We start from the raw sequence: 20,004 nt of genomic DNA on the forward strand, positions 1-20,004 counted from the left end.
GTTGCCTCCTCCATTTCTTGTCTCCGCGGGTCTCTAGCTGGTGTTCCCACCGCATCCTCATCTTTGATTGTTTTTCTGAGAGGGGTTCCGAAAATTGTCCATCCACTCGTAGTACTTGTGCCCCAAGAAACCGCACTTGAAGCACCTAATCTTCTCCCCTTGGCAATTCTCTCCGAGGTGATCCCGTCCACATCTCCGGCAAGTCGAACTTCTTCTCTGATTCATTCCTCCCTTCCTTTCTCCTTGCATTGGATTAAATCTTCCCTGGTTAAGTTTCTTGTTGTCCGGCCTGAATTTCCCCTGTCTATCATCAACCTTCCCTTTATTCTTGCCGTAGACCTCCTATTGATCCAGGTACACTTGGTAGTGGTCGGATGCTCTGTCATATGCCTCCTTGAGAGTAGTGCACATAAACGGTGCAATCGCCCCTCTCACGGCCCAATCCAGTCCACGTACGAACCTCCTCGCCTTGCTGGCTTCGTCAGGCACGATGTTCTGAGCGAACCTCACCAGCTCCACGTACTAATCATAATAGTCCTGCACAGTTGCTCCCTTTTGTTTCAATCGCAGGAATTCCTCACACTTGATTCCCTTAATCATTTCCGTGTAGAATTGTCCTCTCAATTCTTCCTTAAATTCCTCCCAGCCAAAGTCTGGATCTTGCAGCAAGTCGGGCCCAGCTGTTGACCACCAGTTGTCTGCCGCTTTTGTCAGATAATACACGGCGGAAGATACTCGCTGATCTGCAGGACAGTTGACTGCATTGAGCAGCTTGTCAAACGTCCTAATCCATTCTTCCAAGATTACCGGGTCTTTTTCACCTGCATAATATGGTGGCTGCCTACTTGCTATGGCTTTTGCAAAATCAACTCGCGGCTATCTGTGATTTTGATTCTGGACATGCTGAGCCATCATAAATCCAGCCATTTGTTCCATTGCGAGAGCCATACGGTCCATAGCCGATAGATCGTCGCCCTGACCGACAAGCATATTTCGTCTAGGCGGCATCTTCACCAGACGACAGTCTCAAGTTAGTTCTTGAAGTATAAAAGCTCTTAAGGAGATAGCTAGCTACGCAGTTAACATAGCAGCTACCTAAGTCCTATCCAGCAATTCCTAACATTCACTTCGTCATGCTCATCAACCAGGTATCTCAACTATGGCATAACAGTTAGGAACGCACTATACTATCATGCTTACTCACAACAATTATAAGCAATGATCAACGCACATAAAGATACACAAATATTGATCAAAGCATTCTAGAATCGGGAGATTTCGCGAAATACAGATGATGAGGTACCCTTTTTTGATGCTGCCTGGTCTCCAGCTCCGCTCTAGAAGCTCACACTTAGACTTAGTTGGAAAAGCCGTTTAGGTCAGTCTTAGCAAACTTAGGTTGACTCGAACTTGGGCTTTGAAAATCGAATTCTCCGAATTTCAATCCTAGACCTACAATCGAGACCACACAACCTAGGCTTCGACCTGATTCCCAAAGGTTCAACCTAGGCTCTAATACCACTTTATAACACCCCGGACCTACCTTCTCGTACATCCGAGGGAGTTACCGCCACACCTAGAGAGAGAGTTCTATCATTCCGCAATAAACCTCACTCTAGGTGCACAGGCTAAAGGGAACTCCTCTAACCACAATAGCCACCCAACAGTTGCTTATACACTTATATACATATCAGCTGAAAAAGCTTAACTAAGCAATATATACATACTTGCACTTATAAATTCATGAGGTTGCCCCTCGGGCCAAAATACAGATCAAGGTTCAACTATGACTCGACTAGTCATACTTAGCCATCACTAAAGCTACAAAAAGTATGTACACAAAAACTCCGAAGAACTCGACGTCTAGTCCATCATGCGGTACACGGGGCCGGTGAACTCTCCCCAGACCAGGTGCCACTCCCCCTCGTACCAGGTGATATGGTCCAAAAACCGAGAGGTGGTTATGACCATCGACCATTCCTCCCAACAGTCCCGAGGGCTAGGGTCCCAAGGGTAAGGGTAGTGCACTATGAACTCAAGGGGATCGCTATCATCTAAAGGCTCTATGGGGTAAAAGCCATAAGTAGCCTGGATCTCATCCATAACAGGACAAGAAACAAAAGGGGCCGACGGAGCTACAGGAGTATCGGGGTTGACGGGAGCTTCAGGAGTATCTGGGCTAACGGGAGCTACAGGAGCATAACCAGGTGCGTATGGGTCTTCACCCTCCATCATCTGTATGGACACGTCGTAATCCACTTCACAAACATACTCCGGTGAACTTTTGGAATTCACCGGGCTACAGGAACTGACAGTAGATTGCATCTGTTAGGAACACAGTGAAGTGCAATTAGCGCGACGGCTAAGTAAGGATATCCATGGGTTATTCAAAACTAAATAAAGGTTTTGTAAAATTGTTACATGGAAACCCTATACCTTACTCATCGGCAGAGATTCTACCTACAACAGTTATGAATAGCAACTTGCACACACAATAGGCAAAATTCAATACCATCCCGAACCATTTCCCTCTTGACGAGGTCATTTAATAATCATTTACTTACCCAAAGAACGTATTGTTAATTATTTAAGCATACTAGTAAGTAATGGAAAAACACAAATCCCACATTTTGCCCGTAATCACTTTATTTGAAAAATCTTTCCCTCATAAGGTTACTCATCACTTTTCAATTTTCAAAGAGAGAGATCACCCGCAACCTTTGGGTACTTAAATACTTGTCACATCTCTCATTCCCGTAGCTACAACGTAACTACATTCATATTTCAAAATTTCACTTGGTCCTAGATAGAAAGTGTAAGGCCTCTGGAGTTCTTTCTCCACTTTTGACCACTTGGATCGTTGAACTCGGGTTAAGTGGTCATCGCCCGGTCTAATACTGATCCCCTGGACTTATAGGAGCGTTGGAATGATTCCTAGCTAGCCTCACTAGGTTCATAAGAACGACACCTACCCGAACATAGAGTGACTGTACTTAAGTGTGCACACCCCCGTAGGAGTACCTTTTCCTTCCGGGTGATATAGTACTCGGCGAATAGACTTCGTCCACAGTATGAATGATCATACACATAACCACCATGCAGGAAAGGCACTTTAAGCCCATCTTTATCCCGTAGGTTAACAAGGTCCTTCACCACTTTTACTAGAACTAAGGTTTGAAAAGCATTTTTCTACCTTTTCCTTTTCTTGCATCAAAAAATATTTTGGATGTACTTGGGTCAATCCCAATATTCGGAAATTGATTCCCCCTTTAACCAACTCCAGAAATTTCCTTTTCTTTTGCATAACATTTGGATAGTACACTACTAACCTTTGATAATGGTAATTCAAGTGTAACTATCATACACTTTTGACACCACATTTTTCACATAGGTATCATACTTGACACATACATCTCAATGCGTATAACATATACACTTCCCAACCTTAACATGGGCATAACACACAAAATACATTTATTCTTTACATACACCTAATACCACCTCCTTATATTATTTATATGTTCACACATTTGTAACACTACCTACATAACACATGTGCCTAACTTTGTAGCATTACACTTCTTCATAACAACATATATATTTACGGTTCATACATACCATATGCTTACACTCAAAATGTGACATTTTATACCATGTATATATATATATATATATATATATATATATATATATATATATATATGTATTCGACACACACACACACACACACACACATATATATATATATACACGGCACACACACACCCACATATATATATACATACACGGCACATACATATATATATACACATAAATACATAATTCCCCTTCTTCATAGTATATGTACACCTATTGATGTTGTGTATTTGGTGAGTGTGAAGGTGAAGTGGTAAAACGAAGAGTTAGACTCCCCGAGTGTCGTGTCTCTCGAGGATGGCGAATGGGAGTCGAATTAGTGTTGACCTTAATGGCGTTAAAAGGTAAGAGTTACAAGTATTACAAAAGATTGGTTTGATAAGTAAGTTTGGGGGTTGTAGTAAGGAAATTACACTAAATATGCAAAGGGAAATGAAAGGGGTGTGCACCAAAGCCGAACACATTGATTGATCTTTGTAGGGGATTTGGAAACCGAGTTTCGTGATCGAGTAAGGGAGTCAAGGTATTCGTATCGAGTGGCCTCACACTCAAACTCTCAATCCTCATTTGGTTGAGGCATTTCATCGAACACTTAGTCTACCACTCCTCTCGGATCTTGTCCTTTCGGACTAAGAGCGGAGATATGGGTGAGTGGGGCTCGTGAGAGGCCGCTATCGCGCGCACTCTCACTTCCCTACAGATTACTAACTATTCCGGCCGAAATAGAAGTAAAGCTTGAACAACTTCAACCATACAAACATCAATCCTACTCCTTCATCTTTCAAAACCATAGAACAATTCTAAACAACAATCAAGAGTTCAACAAAGGCTCACACGCCCAAAATACTCTACTCAATCATGGAAATCATTCAAAGCAATAAAATAGAAATTAGGTTCAATCAATAAATCTAAACTAGCAATTCAATGAAAAGAGTATGTTACCCAAGGAGTGTTGAGTCTACATCTTCAATCCATCTTCAATCCTAAGATCTATACTAATCTAATGGAAATTGAGTGTGTTTTTCCTCCCCAAAGGGGAAGGAATAGTAAGAAAATTCAGATCTGAAAGTTGGGAGAGTCCTCCTCCAAAATTGGGAAAGAAGGGTTTAAATAGCTATCCAAGAAGTCGAATATCCGCTGCTGCCCTACTGTCCCGCTTCCACGCCTGTCACACGTGTGTGGCCTTGCGTGGGAGCTTTCTGGATTAAATCCACGCCTGCTCACACGCGTGTGAGGGCACGTGGCAGCCTCCTACTTGATGAATTCTTTGTTTGTTGCTTCTTTTGGCCAAGAACTTTGTTGTATTCTTCGGAAATGACTCGAAGTATTTTTCTTTAGCTGGATTTGTCAAATAGAAGTTAATTAGACATTTTATCCATGAAAGTGATCATAATTGGGTGCAGGAACATTAAAATATTATCTAAACATGACCTGAAATTTGACTGTTTTTGGCACTTATCAAAGTTTCCACACTTTAGATCTTGCTTGTCCTCAAGCAAGCGTTCTATCATTTCCTAATCATCTAAGCGCCAAGAACAGTTAAAAGAAGATAGGATAATCAAAAATTTCGTGATCAGGTGTGTCGGAATAGAGCGGGTGAAATTCCCTTCACTGTCAACCAAGACTATTAAGTTTAGGTCGGACAAATGTAAGGAATATACTGAGGAAGCAAATGCTTTTCAAGTGTAGGTTTCAAAAATGACAATCACACTTTTCAAATCATGCAATTATTGGGGATTCGTCTTCTATTTTATTGTGGCCTAAAAGCCGATCCCACTATTGGAAACGATGTGCACAGCATGGCCACAAATTCCCACCATACGCCAAAGCCCCTGTACTGTAAATTAAGTGAGGGCAGGGACACGGACCGCTCATTGCCATGGCTTGGGCGATCGCTCTATTTTCTCACCTCCTAAGATAACGTCATCGGGCTACCCGACTTCACATGGAGATTCATGCTTTTTCGAAGACAGTGCAATGGGCGCCCGAATCCTAGCGAGGCGGCTCACCTCCTCTCATTTTTCTCTTCTCCTAGGAACATTTTAAGTGGACAACCGACTCCAGATATAGCATTCGAAGACTATGGTTGAACACTTCCTAGCGAGAAGGCTTTCCTCGGATTTTATCTCAGGGAGTGGCCTTTTTGAAAGCCTTTATTCACGTTTCACCATGTCAACCCCTCATGCCTCTTTTTAGGGAGTAGGGATTATTTTCACTCAAAGCTCACTTTAAAGCTCTCCTTTTGCCCCATGTCCTGCTAGATTTAGTTCATTTCCGGGCTTCGCAATTTTTATCTTTCTAAAGCCTAGGGGGTGCACACTCCCACTTCGAGCGATCCTTGACAAAGGTCCCACTAAGATAGAAGACGAAAGGCATGCAATCATACAAAATTTTCAAATTTTTTATGGTTGTGTGTGTCACAGATAGCTTCCAGAGCATATTTCAAACATTTGTTTTGGCATAAAAGTAAGAGTCTTCCTAGATAGTGCAGACAACAACACACTCTTTTATCCTAACACCTTATCAACTCGACTGATTACTCATCTAATGCAAGACATCCTTTCCACACTTTAAAAGTTGACATCGTCCTCGATGTCGCCATGAGAAGCGGTGGAGAAAGAGTTGGGTCAAAGAATTAATTATCAAGGAGCACCTTTCCACACTTTAAAAGTGTTTCTTGGGCTCGGACTAAACTTTTTAATTTTTAACACCCAAAAAGATCTTTCATTAACTCAAAGAATAAGAATGTTATACCAAGCATTGAACAACCATCCTTCTTTCAAACGGGAATAGAAGATAGCAATTCTTCATTTAAGCATTGACCGCCCTTTTTCCTAGAGAAAATTTTGCATAAACGATTTGTTGAAGAAAGATGGAAAGTAAGAATTGTACCTCGTTTGATCATCTAGCTCCTTGGTTCAATCTCATCCTTATTGAGTTTCGGGTACCTCCTAAGAGTGCTACGTTTAACGTCCTTGGCTGGACGAAACGTGGTAGGATCTAGACTAAAAAGCATAAAATACTAAAGTATAATAAAAACATATAAAAACTAAAACAGTGTACTCAAACAGATTCTTAGAGTTTGATTCATGGTCACTCCATCATTCAAATTCCTTATGAATGTAAGGTCCCTTTTCAAATGTCAGTCATAGTCCTGAGCTAGGCCCTCTTCTTGCTAGTTCTTCCTGCAGAAACACAATTTGCATGCTCAGATCTTGAATGAGTTCATAATGGTGTGCGTCCCTCTGTTCCAAGAGTGCTTCATGTTCCATGTGCAACTCATACTGAAATCTTTGCATTGTTTCCCAATTGGTGACCTTTGTGAAGCGTGCTGGAGCTGCAGGTGATGAGTGTGGCGGAATAGGAGTCTGGTTTTCTGAAAGTGGGGCATCATTGGAGATTGAGATATTCAGAGACAGGGTGTGGTTGATGATTTTGTGTATGAAATGGATAGTGATATGGAGGTGGTAAATGGTGATGTGGAAATGGGTAAGGGTATGGAGGTGGGTAGTGGTATGTTGGTGGAGGGTAAGTATAAGTGGAATGGGGGTAATAAGGATATGGTTGGTGTTGAGGATTTCTATAGGATGGTCCTCCATGGTGTGGGTAACCATGGGGATTCATTTTAGCACTTATTGGCAAGCTTTCAAATGAGTTTCAACAAGAATTTCCTGCACAATAGCTTAGCCAACAACAATATTTGCAACTAAAAGTAGTTGCAAGTGAGCACAAAATATACAATGCAATATAAGCTCACTTCTCAAACAAGTAACAAAAATAAGAAAACAATATAAACAAAAAGAAAACAATTCAAGAACTCTTAAAAATCTACTTCAAAAATGTCAACACAATTCAAGAACTGTTTGCCATCCCCGGCAACGGCGCCATTTTGATGTTGTGTGTATAGTGGAAGTGAAGGTGAAGTGGTAAAACGAAGACTCAAGACTCCCCGAGTGTCGTGTCTCTCAAGGATGGCGAATGGGAACCGAATTTATGTTGGCATTTATGAGGTTGAAAGGTAAGAGTTACAAGAATCATAGGGAGAAGGTTTGTTCATGGTTGGTTGGGTAAAGATTTTAAAGGTAAAATAAGATAGAAAATACAAAAGGTAAAAGAAAGGGGTGCATGCCAAAGTTAAGCCAAAGGATTGATTATCGTAGGTAGCTTGGAATTGGGTTTCGGGATTGATCTAGGGAGTCACGGTCTTTGTATTGAGTGGTGTCACACTCAAACTCTCAATCCTCATTCGGTTGAGGCATTTTATCGAACACCTTGCCTACCACTCCTCTCGGATCTCATCCTTTCGGATTAAGAGCGGAGATATAGATGAGTTGGGCTCGTGAGAGGCCGCTATCGCGCACTCTCTCACTTCCACTCGGTTTACTACCTATCCCGGCCGGAAATAGAAGCAAAGATTGAACAACATCATCCATACAAAACATCAATCATACTCCCACAAATCTCAAGATCATAAGATAAATTATAAGCATCAATCCATAGATTAACAAGGGCACACACACCCAAACTACTCTACTCTAACATAGAAAGCATTAAATAGAAGCAAGGAAAACAAAGCAATAAAGTAAAGATTCAAACTTTATATTAAAGGAAGAGAAATTATACCAAAAGAAGCTTGAATCTACATAATCTTCATCTTCAAATCCTAAGCTAAATCTATTCTAAGGAGTGTTTTCCTCCCCAAAGGGGAAGAATTTGGAAAGAGAAATCAGATCTAAAGCTATTGGGGGCTGCTAGGGAACTTATCTAAAAGACCTATAAAGGGCATATATATAGCCCCCAAAATCTCGCCCTAATAATTTCCGCGCTGTGTCGCGTCCACACGGCTCACACGCGTGTGAGCGTGCGTGGGAGCGAACCAGTAAGCAACCACGCCGCTCACACGCGTGTGAGCGTGCTTGGTGAAGTTTGCTTCTTCTGTCTTCTTCAATGTTGTAGCTCTCGTCGATACGGTTCCATAGCCACCTGTCTCGCCTCATTTGGACATTCCTAGCTCCGGTTACGTCCGTTTTACTGAAGTGTCGCCGGAATGCCCTGCGAAGTGCAAGAATTGTGCAAATTATAATGAAACACACAAGATTAGTCCCTAGACCTATATTCAATGAAATTACCCTATCTTAGCATGTTTCTAGGCCTAATGAACATCTATTATAGCATATTTTACACCTAAATGACCCCTAAAATATGGCTACTTTTGGCACTTATCAACCATCAACGAGATTTGAACAATATGTGGGCTTATATTTTATAAGAAATAACATAGAATCCATCCATTGCATTTACTTCATTCATGCTTCTTTCAAGAAAATGAACATGTCATATATGGGTAATATCATGTAAGATCCAAAAATGGTCAATATAAAGTCAATTTCTTCTTCTTCCCTTAGCTAGGTAGGAATTGAAAAATGAGAAAGCAATAACATTTTGAAATTGACAAAGCAATAGGTGGGATCATCATTCTCAAAGCCTAGAAAGCAAGAATTTTCCACATTTCATCATTCATACTCCCCATTTCATTTTGAATTCCAAAAATATACCCAAATCACCTAGGGTTTGCAATCTAGATATCAAGAAACTCTCAAATCTTGCAATGTTCATCTTCTAATAGCAAATATAGGTTCCAAGCAAGTCCTATAGTCTATTTCTAAGCCATCTCAATCAAGAAAATCATCATGCCACAAACATTCATTCAAATATGCCTTCTAAAGAAAATAGATCTCAGAATTTGTAAGGGAGGATAAGGAGAAGAAATATTACCTTTTGAATAGCTTAAGGAGGAGATTCAAGAGATTCGTATCCAAAAGTTGCTTTGGAGAAGCCTAATCTTACCTTGGAAGAAGTTCATAGCTCTTGGGTGAGGTGAAATGAGAAATGGGCAAGGGTTAGAACACATTTGCGCCTTATTTACGCAGTTTTTCTAGTGCCCGACCACGCCACTCACACGCGTGGGAGTGGGCGTGGCTAGCTTCTGGAAGATTTCCATGCCTGCTCACACGCGTGTGAGCGGGCGTGGCGGCTTTCTGGAGAATTTCCATGCCTACTCACACGCGTGTGAGTGGCGTGGATTGTGTTTGCCTGCCTTCTTCAAACTTTTCTTTCCCTTTTTCGAGCTTGGTTACCTTCTTCGACGAATGGATCTTGGAGGACCATTTTAGGACGGAGAATATGCTTGGTTAGTACAAAAGTATTCTAGACAAAACACAAAATGTACTAAAAAGAGAAAAAGCAAGAATTAATAACGTGAAATTTAAATCCTAGGGATAACGTTGGGAATGTCTCCCAAGTGCGCCTTTGTTTAGAGTCTTTGGCTAGACTTAGATTAGTCTACCTGGCTAAACATATAGATTTCGGGACCCTGCCTAGCGTCCCATGTACTTTTGCTTCAAGAAATGTCCCAAGATGGGAAACATCCTTGAATACCCACACAAATAAGGGAAGAACAGGGTGTATAATCGGGAGGTTCATGGCTTCAAACACTCCCCTTGATTTCTCAAAGGTAGTGTGATCTTCCCCTATTTTCTCTTGCTCCCTTCCACCCCTGATGGTTTTATTAATTTTATCATAAGGTTGAAACCATATCTCTTCATTAGAGGTCATATCACTCCCCTTGATTCCCTCAAGCAGATCAAACGTGAAGATTCCCTCCTTATCCATCATCTCTTTTCGCACTCTCTATTCTTATTTCCCCACTCTAATTCTCTAAAAGAATTGCCCTTTTCTTTTTTAGAATATAACGAAGTAATATCCCCCTCACCTATTAACTCATCTCGTCCCAAATAATAGAATTCATTTTCCAAAAATTTAAAACTATCATATTCATCTTCAAACAAACTAGAATCCCCATGATTTCCAAACAATATATCACGATTTACTATAGAGTCATCCTCCCAAAAATTAAAGCAATCATATTCGCAAATAATAGAAATATCAATGCGTAGCGAGTTGTCTTTGCGAAGAGCATGAGTATTTTTGTCAATACTTTCTGTGACACCCCAACTTTTCACAAGCCGAGATAGCTAAAATTTAACGCAAAAGCTGCCTATCTCAACTATAAACATACATAGAGGAAGCGATTTATAACCTAAAGGGGTATCATGCCACATCTAGGTAAGAGAAAACACGGCCTAGATGCACAGGCTAACCAAAAGAACTGAACTACATAGATATAATCCTCAAGTAATGTCAAAACATCTGAAATCTAAACAAGAGTACATATAGTCTCATAATTGGCTCACAGGCCCAAACATAAAGTCTAAAACAACATAACTATGTCTAAGCTGCCTCATAAGGATAAGCTCTAACGCGCTCTCGCTTAGACTTATTACATACCTGGAAAACATACAAGAAACCATTAGCAAAAGACTGCTAGGCAACCACCACTCACACCCACAAGGAAATATAGATATATATAAGTTTGTAAATAGGTTTACACACCCATATAGAATATATACACCAACGAACTGTTCAGCATTTAGAATCGGATACTCAACAACAACACGCTGAATAAAGGATAAACCAAGACTTCTCAACAATACCAATATCCAACCGAATCATGAATACAATGGAATACTCATGAGAAACAACCAAACAAGGATACATCCAAGAATAATCAATAACCAATGAGATATGATACAACTCAGGAATCAAATAAGAGACCAAACAGACCTCAACCTAAGGATAAGTACTAACCCTTACCCTCCAACCAACATACCAATCCTCATACCAATCACCAAACCCAAACTCAGTGCACGGAGGTAAATAATACCCGAATCATAGAGGCAAATGGTGCCCCAAATACACAAAGGCAAATCGTGCCCGAAATATACACGGAGGCAAATCGTGCCCGAATACATAGAGGCAAATATTCCTCAACTACCAAACTGGCAAATAGTGCCGATATACACAAATGGCAAATAGTGCACATATACACAAAGGCAGAGGGTGCCCAAATACACAAATGGCAAATAGTGCCCATATACACAATGGCAAATAGTGCCCATATACACAATGGCAAATGAAGGCCCAAAATACACAAGGATACTCAAAGATCCACCCTCCGCATCCAACCTCAACCTCAGCCCAAGAACCACCACTCAGAGTGTTCATCTCAGATTATGAACACAAACCAACTCCCAGATAATGTAATCAAGGATTCAACAGAGCAAGAGATTCAAAAGATGGACCAAGAGGTAGGAATAAATACTCCAAAAACATGGTAAAATACCCAACAAAATACTCCAACAAGATTCAGAACAAAAGGGGACACAACCAAACAAACAGATCACAGAATAGCTCACTGGGACAGAACTCCCAGTAGCCTGACGGAACATCCCAGCGGAACACTGCCCTCCGCCGCACCCCTCCGCAAGGAGAAGGCGGAACACCTCAGCGGACCACCCTCTTCCGCCAACCCTCACCGTGAGCCACTTACGGAAGANCCCTCAAGCAGATCAAACGTGAAGATTCCCTCCTTATCCATCATCTCTTTTCGCACTCTCTATTCTTATTTCCCCACTCTAATTCTCTAAAAGAATTGCCCTTTTCTTTTTTAGAATATAACGAAGTAATATCCCCCTCACCTATTAACTCATCTCGTCCCAAATAATAGAATTCATTTTCCAAAAATTTAAAACTATCATATTCATCTTCAAACAAACTAGAATCCCCATGATTTCCAAACAATATATCACGATTTACTATAGAGTCATCCTCCCAAAAATTAAAGCAATCATATTCGCAAATAATAGAAATATCAATGCGTAGCGAGTTGTCTTTGCGAAGAGCATGAGTATTTTTGTCAATACTTTCTGTGACACCCCAACTTTTCACAAGCCGAGATAGCTAAAATTTAACGCAAAAGCTGCCTATCTCAACTATAAACATACATAGAGGAAGCGATTTATAACCTAAAGGGGTATCATGCCACATCTAGGTAAGAGAAAACACGGCCTAGATGCACAGGCTAACCAAAAGAACTGAACTACATAGATATAATCCTCAAGTAATGTCAAAACATCTGAAATCTAAACAAGAGTACATATAGTCTCATAATTGGCTCACAGGCCCAAACATAAAGTCTAAAACAACATAACTATGTCTAAGCTGCCTCATAAGGATAAGCTCTAACGCGCTCTCGCTTAGACTTATTACATACCTGGAAAACATACAAGAAACCATTAGCAAAAGACTGCTAGGCAACCACCACTCACACCCACAAGGAAATATAGATATATATAAGTTTGTAAATAGGTTTACACACCCATATAGAATATATACACCAACGAACTGTTCAGCATTTAGAATCGGATACTCAACAACAACACGCTGAATAAAGGATAAACCAAGACTTCTCAACAATACCAATATCCAACCGAATCATGAATACAATGGAATACTCATGAGAAACAACCAAACAAGGATACATCCAAGAATAATCAATAACCAATGAGATATGATACAACTCAGGAATCAAATAAGAGACCAAACAGACCTCAACCTAAGGATAAGTACTAACCCTTACCCTCCAACCAACATACCAATCCTCATACCAATCACCAAACCCAAACTCAGTGCACGGAGGTAAATAATACCCGAATCATAGAGGCAAATGGTGCCCCAAATACACAAAGGCAAATCGTGCCCGAAATATACACGGAGGCAAATCGTGCCCGAATACATAGAGGCAAATATTCCTCAACTACCAAACTGGCAAATAGTGCCGATATACACAAATGGCAAATAGTGCACATATACACAAAGGCAGAGGGTGCCCAAATACACAAATGGCAAATAGTGCCCATATACACAATGGCAAATAGTGCCCATATACACAATGGCAAATGAAGGCCCAAAATACACAAGGATACTCAAAGATCCACCCTCCGCATCCAACCTCAACCTCAGCCCAAGAACCACCACTCAGAGTGTTCATCTCAGATTATGAACACAAACCAACTCCCAGATAATGTAATCAAGGATTCAACAGAGCAAGAGATTCAAAAGATGGACCAAGAGGTAGGAATAAATACTCCAAAAACATGGTAAAATACCCAACAAAATACTCCAACAAGATTCAGAACAAAAGGGGACACAACCAAACAAACAGATCACAGAATAGCTCACTGGGACAGAACTCCCAGTAGCCTGACGGAACATCCCAGCGGAACACTGCCCTCCGCCGCACCCCTCCGCAAGGAGAAGGCGGAACACCTCAGCGGACCACCCTCTTCCGCCAACCCTCACCGTGAGCCACTCAGCGGACCACCCTCTTCCGCCAACCCTCACCGTGAGCCACTTACGGAAGACTCCAGCGGGACACATTATACCGCTGAGCCACTTACGGAAGACTCCAGCGGGACACATTATACCGCTGGGGTACTCCGCAAGGGTAAACCCAACCCTCAGATCACAGACTCAGACAGAATACGTAATGTTCATTCCAGAATACAAAAATAGGATCAGATTACTCAGATTATAACTCCTAGAAGCCAAATAAACAAGGAATCCATGCCAACAAATATCCATAACATCAATACACAAAGGATCTAGAATACAAGTTCATAATCCATCAAGAATGACTTTACAGACAACAACAAATAGGCTTACAGCAAAGAAATCATCAGGATTCCAATACACCAAATAATATCATAGATCAAGAGCGTAAAATAGGTTTTAGTGGACATGATGGTTACCTCTTGAAGAACACTTCACCCAAGAAAACCTCAAAACACCTCACAAAGGACCACCTCCATCTTGATCATCTTTTTCCCAAAAGATCCCTAAAAGAACAACATAAGAACTTGTATAAAGATTATGAAAATAACATGATGCAAGGTATACTCCTAAAGATAGACACTTACCCAAGCCTCAACAATCTTAAAAGAGCAATCTTGACTTGAATATTGAAGATGAAATGAAGACCAATCTTTGAAGGAGAAGAGGATGAAAAATAGCGTGAGGAATGAGTAGGGGAAGAGAGAGAGTGGAATCTCTAGAAAATGCTAAGTCTTGAATATATATACCATAACACATATATACATATATGTATATATTAGGGTGGAAGATTTAATAAGGAATGGGCTCCAATCTTTATATATATAACAATTCTATGTACAAGAATAATTATTGGGCCAAATGATTCATCTCTTAAATAAATGAATACATAGAATAAGGAGAAAGCCCATAATATTAGGAATTAAATGTCTTAGAGACAATATATATATACTAGCATAAGGAATTTGGCCATTATAAAAATACTCTTACTTATAAGAATTGTAAGGACCCAAATTAGAATAAATCCCTTACAAGAATTAAATCAAGAATTGGGCTTTTAGAATAAATAATTAATTCCGGGTTCATGAAATATATATATATATATATATATATATATATATATATATATATATATCTATATATATATATATATATCAATTGGAAAGACTAAGCCCAATTAAATCAAATAAATCATCCGGCGGAAACGATTATCGGTCTCAAGGCTTGAACGAATTTACGGGGTGTTACACTTTCGCACTCATTGATAACATTGTCAACAAAGCTTATGGAATCATCCTCCCGGAAATAAAAACATTCAGTATCATAAGAATATAAATCATTGTTGCATTGTAAAAGGGAGTCATACACTCGAGTGTTAAAAGTAAATCTATCAAAAGAACATGGATCTTCGAAGGTAGTAATGCAAGAAGGTTTAGGAATGTTACCATGTGTAGGCTCTTTATCTTCCATACTACTTCGATGTTCTCATCATCGCTCTCCATCTCGACCTCTTTTGGATTTTCCAATTCGAAAATTGGAACTTCTTCTAGCACCAGAGCATAGCAATCTACCATCCCTTCACTACCGACTTCTTTTCCAGCGTTTTGTGCCTCAACCCTTGGATTGGCTTCCGAGATTGGGAGATTCTCTACAAGTGGATAGTCTATCCGTGATGAACTTGTCTTCATGAACTCCTCCATCATGGCTAGCATTTGTGTTTCAATCTCCTCCAATGGAAGTTCTTCCTCCCGAAGAGTAGCGAGATAAACCTTTAATTCACTCCGGATTTCGGCTTTCAAGTTAGCCGTATCCTCCTTGGCCATTCTTGTGAACACTTCTATTTTCTCTTTATGAAATTCGATTTCGTCCTTGGCCGGTGGGATATAATTACGAGGATTGGGTATGGTAAAATACGGATTGGAAGGTGGTATTTCAAGGTAATGTGTATGATTGTTTACTTTAATATTTTGCGATGGAGATGGGTAATGGTTGTTTGGGTGGAAATTATGGAACGAAAATGGCTCGGGAGTATAGCTTGGGTCAATTGTTCTCATCATTAGTGCAAGCTTACTCTCTATGTTTTGGAATACTTCTTTAGAGCTTTCCGAGTCATTTTGATAAATGGAGTATTGTGGGGGGGGAATTTGTTTTGATTAGGTGGGAAAGGGTGCATGTATGGTGGTGGGTGATGGTTATGTATGTAAGATGGATAAGAAGTTGGGCGCGGTAAGCAGTGATATGGAAATGGATAAGGGTTTTGAGGTTGATAGTGGTATGTTGGTGGAATGTAAATATGGGTGGAATGGGGATAATATGAATATGGTTGGGGTGGAACATGGTTTAAAAGATTACCCTCATGGTGTGGGCAACCATGGGGATACATTGGAGCATACATTGGCAAGCTTACAAATGATTTTTAACAAAAATTTCCTGCACAAAGCTTAGCCAACAACAAATATAGGCAACTAGAAGTAGTTGCAAGTGAGCACAAGATATTCAGGATAGTAAAGCTCACTTTTCTAAGAAGATATCAAAAATAAAAAAATAAAACAAACAAAAAGAAAGCAATTCAAGAACTATTAAGAATTAACTCCAAAAACGTCAACGCAATTCAAAACCGTTTGCCATCCCCGGCAACGGCGCCATTTTGATGTTGTGTATTTGGTGAGTGTGAAGGTGAAGTGGTAAAACGAAGAGTTAGACTCCCCGAGTGTCGTGTCTCTCGAGGATGGCAAATGGGAGTCGAATTAGTGTTGACCTTAATGGCGTTAAAAGGTAAGAGTTACAAGTATTACAAAAGATTGGTTTGATAAGTAAGTTTGGGGGTTGTAGTAAGGAAAATACACTAAATATGCAAAGGTAAATGAAAGGGGTGTGCACTTAGTCTACCACTCCTCTCAGACTCTCAATCCTCATTCGGTTGAGGCATTTCATCGAACACTTAGTCTACCACTCCTCTCGGATCTTGTCCTTTCGGACTAAGAGCGGAGATATGGGTGAGTGGGGCTCGTGAGAGGCCGCTATTGCGCGCACTCTCACTTCCCTACAGATTACTAACTATTCCGGCCGAAATAGAAGTAAAGCTTGAACAACTTCAACCATACAAACATCAATCCTACTCCTTCATCTTTCAAAACCATAGAACAATTCTAAACAACAATCAAGAGTTCAACAAAGGCTCACACGCCCAAAATACTCTACTCAATCATGGAAATCATTCAAAGCAATAAAATAGAAATTACTTTCAATCAATAAATCTAAACTAGCAATTCAATGAAAAGAGTATGTTACCCAAGGAGTGTTGAGTCTACATCTTCAATCCATCTTCAATCCTAAGATCTATACTAATCTAATGGAAATTGAGTGTGTTTTTCCTCACCAAAGGGGAAAGAATAGTAAGAAAATTCAGATCTGAAAGTTGGGAGAGTCTTCCTCCAAAATTAGGAAAGAAGGGTTTAAATAGCTTCCAAGAAGTCGAATTTACGCTGCTGCCCTACTGTCCCGCTTCCACGCCTGTCACACGCGTGTGGCCTTGCGTGGGAGCTTTTTGGATTAAATCCACGCCTGCTCACATGCGTGTGAGGGCACGTGGCAGCCTCCTGCTTGATGAATTCTTTGTTTGTTGCTTCTTTTGGCCCAAAACTTTGTTGTATTCTTCGGAAATAACTCGAAGTATTTTTTTTAGCTGGATTTGTCAAATAGAAGTTAATTAGAGATTTTATCCATGAAAGTGATCATAATTGGGTGCAGGAACATTAAAATATTATCTAAACATGACCCAAAATTTGACTGTTTATGGCACTTATCACCTATCATATCCTTGCTATACAAATATGACATAATCTTCACATCACATAGGTTTTCATGTACACAAATCAACAACCATTCATAACCTAGCTATCAATTATCTAGTTTCAAACAACCTCAACCAATTAAAGGGATTCCTTACCTCAACCGGGTTACTAGTCTCATAGAAGATTCTTGGAGTTGATTTCCCCAATTTCACCTTAAAACCCTAAAATTTCACCAACAACATAACACATAATTTTAAGAAATCTTAACTTAGATTCATGTTCTAGGAGGGAAAATAAAACTATTTACCGAATAAAATTGAAGTTTTACCGAATATTTGGAGATCTATGAAGGATTGCTAGCTATGGAGTCTTGAAACTTGATGAAGATGATGAAGATCTCACTCTACTCTCTCCCTCTCTCTATTTCGGCAATAACAAGGGAAATGGGAAAAAAAATGAAGACTTAGTCACTTAATTCCTTGCAAGACTTATCCAAACATCCCATTTAATTAATCCCTTTTTATTCACATGGTGAAATAGTGTGACACTTGTCACAATTCTATGGTAAGTCTTAAAAGATAAGATTTGCTAGACAGTTAGGGATTAAATCAGATGAATTCTCGGTAGAAACTAATTCAAATTAAATAATTTTCGAAACCAAAACTTTATCCCAGACTGAAACTTAAAATTGAGCTAGGTTCGGAACACCGCGAAATTTCGCGATGTACGATCAAAAATAAATTTTTGCTGCTATGGGCTAATTTAATTAAATAGGAAATTCAAGAATAATAGTATGCTGTCTAATAATCCATTTCCTAGGAAATCCGAGCTGAAAATTCATCCTTAAAAATTTTACGGTTCGTGACCGGTACGTACGATCGCAGCTTATTACTATTACGGTTCGTGACCGGTACGTACGATCGCAGCTTATTACTAACTATCCTCGTGACCGGTACGTACGATCGCAGCTTATTACTAACTATCCTTACTACCGGTACGTACGATCGCAGCTTATTACTAACTATCCTTACTTATAATAATTCCGATCGCAGCTTATTACTAACTATCCTTACTTATAATAATTCCTTTGAGGCATCGGGAGATCATCTCATGAATGCTATAGCCTAAAGAAATATTTTTCGAACCTTAATCTTACTGGAATAGGTGAGGGGTTACATAATTATTTGCAAGTTATTCAATTGCATTGTTACAATTCCCTGTGGGTTCGACCCTTGCATTTTGCACACTATTACTACAATTGACTCGTGCACTTGCGAGGACTATAATTAAATTGTCCATCAATTTTTGGCGCCGTTGCCGAGGAATTGTTTACTGTGCAATTTGATTTCTTTCTTTCTATTTAAATAACTGTTTAATTTTGTAATACCCCGTATTTTATTAACATTATTATTTTATCCTAAGGTATTGACATACATGAGTTATGATCTCCCGATACTTCAAAAGAATTTTTATAAGTAAGTATAGTTGTTATTAAGCTGCGATCGTATGTCCTGGTCACGAACCGTAAAATTTTTAGGAACTAGTATTTGGACTTGTTTGTCCTAGAAAATGGATTTCTAGACACCATACCATTATTCTTGAATTTCCTATTGAATTAAATTAGCCCATAGCAGCAAAAATTTATTTTTGATCGTACATCGCGAAATTTCGCGGTGTTCCGAACCTAGCTCAATTTTAAGTTTCAGTCTGGGATAAAGTTTTGGTTTCGAAAATTATTTAATTTGAATTAGTTTCTACCGAGAATTCATCTGATTTAATCCCTAACTGTCTAGCAAATCTTATCTTTTAAGACTTACCATAGAATTGTGACAAGTGTCACACTATTTCACCATGTGAATAAAAAGGGATTAATTAAATGGGATGTTTGGATAAGTCTTGCAAGGAATTAAGTGACTAAGTCTTCATTTTTTTTCCCATTTCCCTTGTTATTGCCGAAATCACTCACATAGGTTTTCATGTACACAAATCAACAACCATTCATAACCTAGCTATCAATTATCTAGTTTCAAACAACCTCAACCAATTAAAGGGATTCCTTACCTCAACCGGTTACTAGTCTCGTAGAAGATTCTTGGAGTTGATTTCCCCAATTTCACCTTAAAACCCTAAAATTCACACACAACAACATAACACATAATTTAAGAAATCTTAACTTAGATTCATGTTCTAGGAGGGAAAATAAAGCTATTTACCGAATAAAATTGAAGTTTTACCGAATATTTGGAGATCTATGAAGATTTGCTAGCTATGGAGTCTTGAAGCT

Source organism: Ipomoea triloba, chromosome 3 (assembly GCF_003576645.1).
Source record: "Ipomoea triloba cultivar NCNSP0323 chromosome 3, ASM357664v1".
NCBI lineage: Eukaryota > Viridiplantae > Streptophyta > Magnoliopsida > Solanales > Convolvulaceae > Ipomoea > Ipomoea triloba.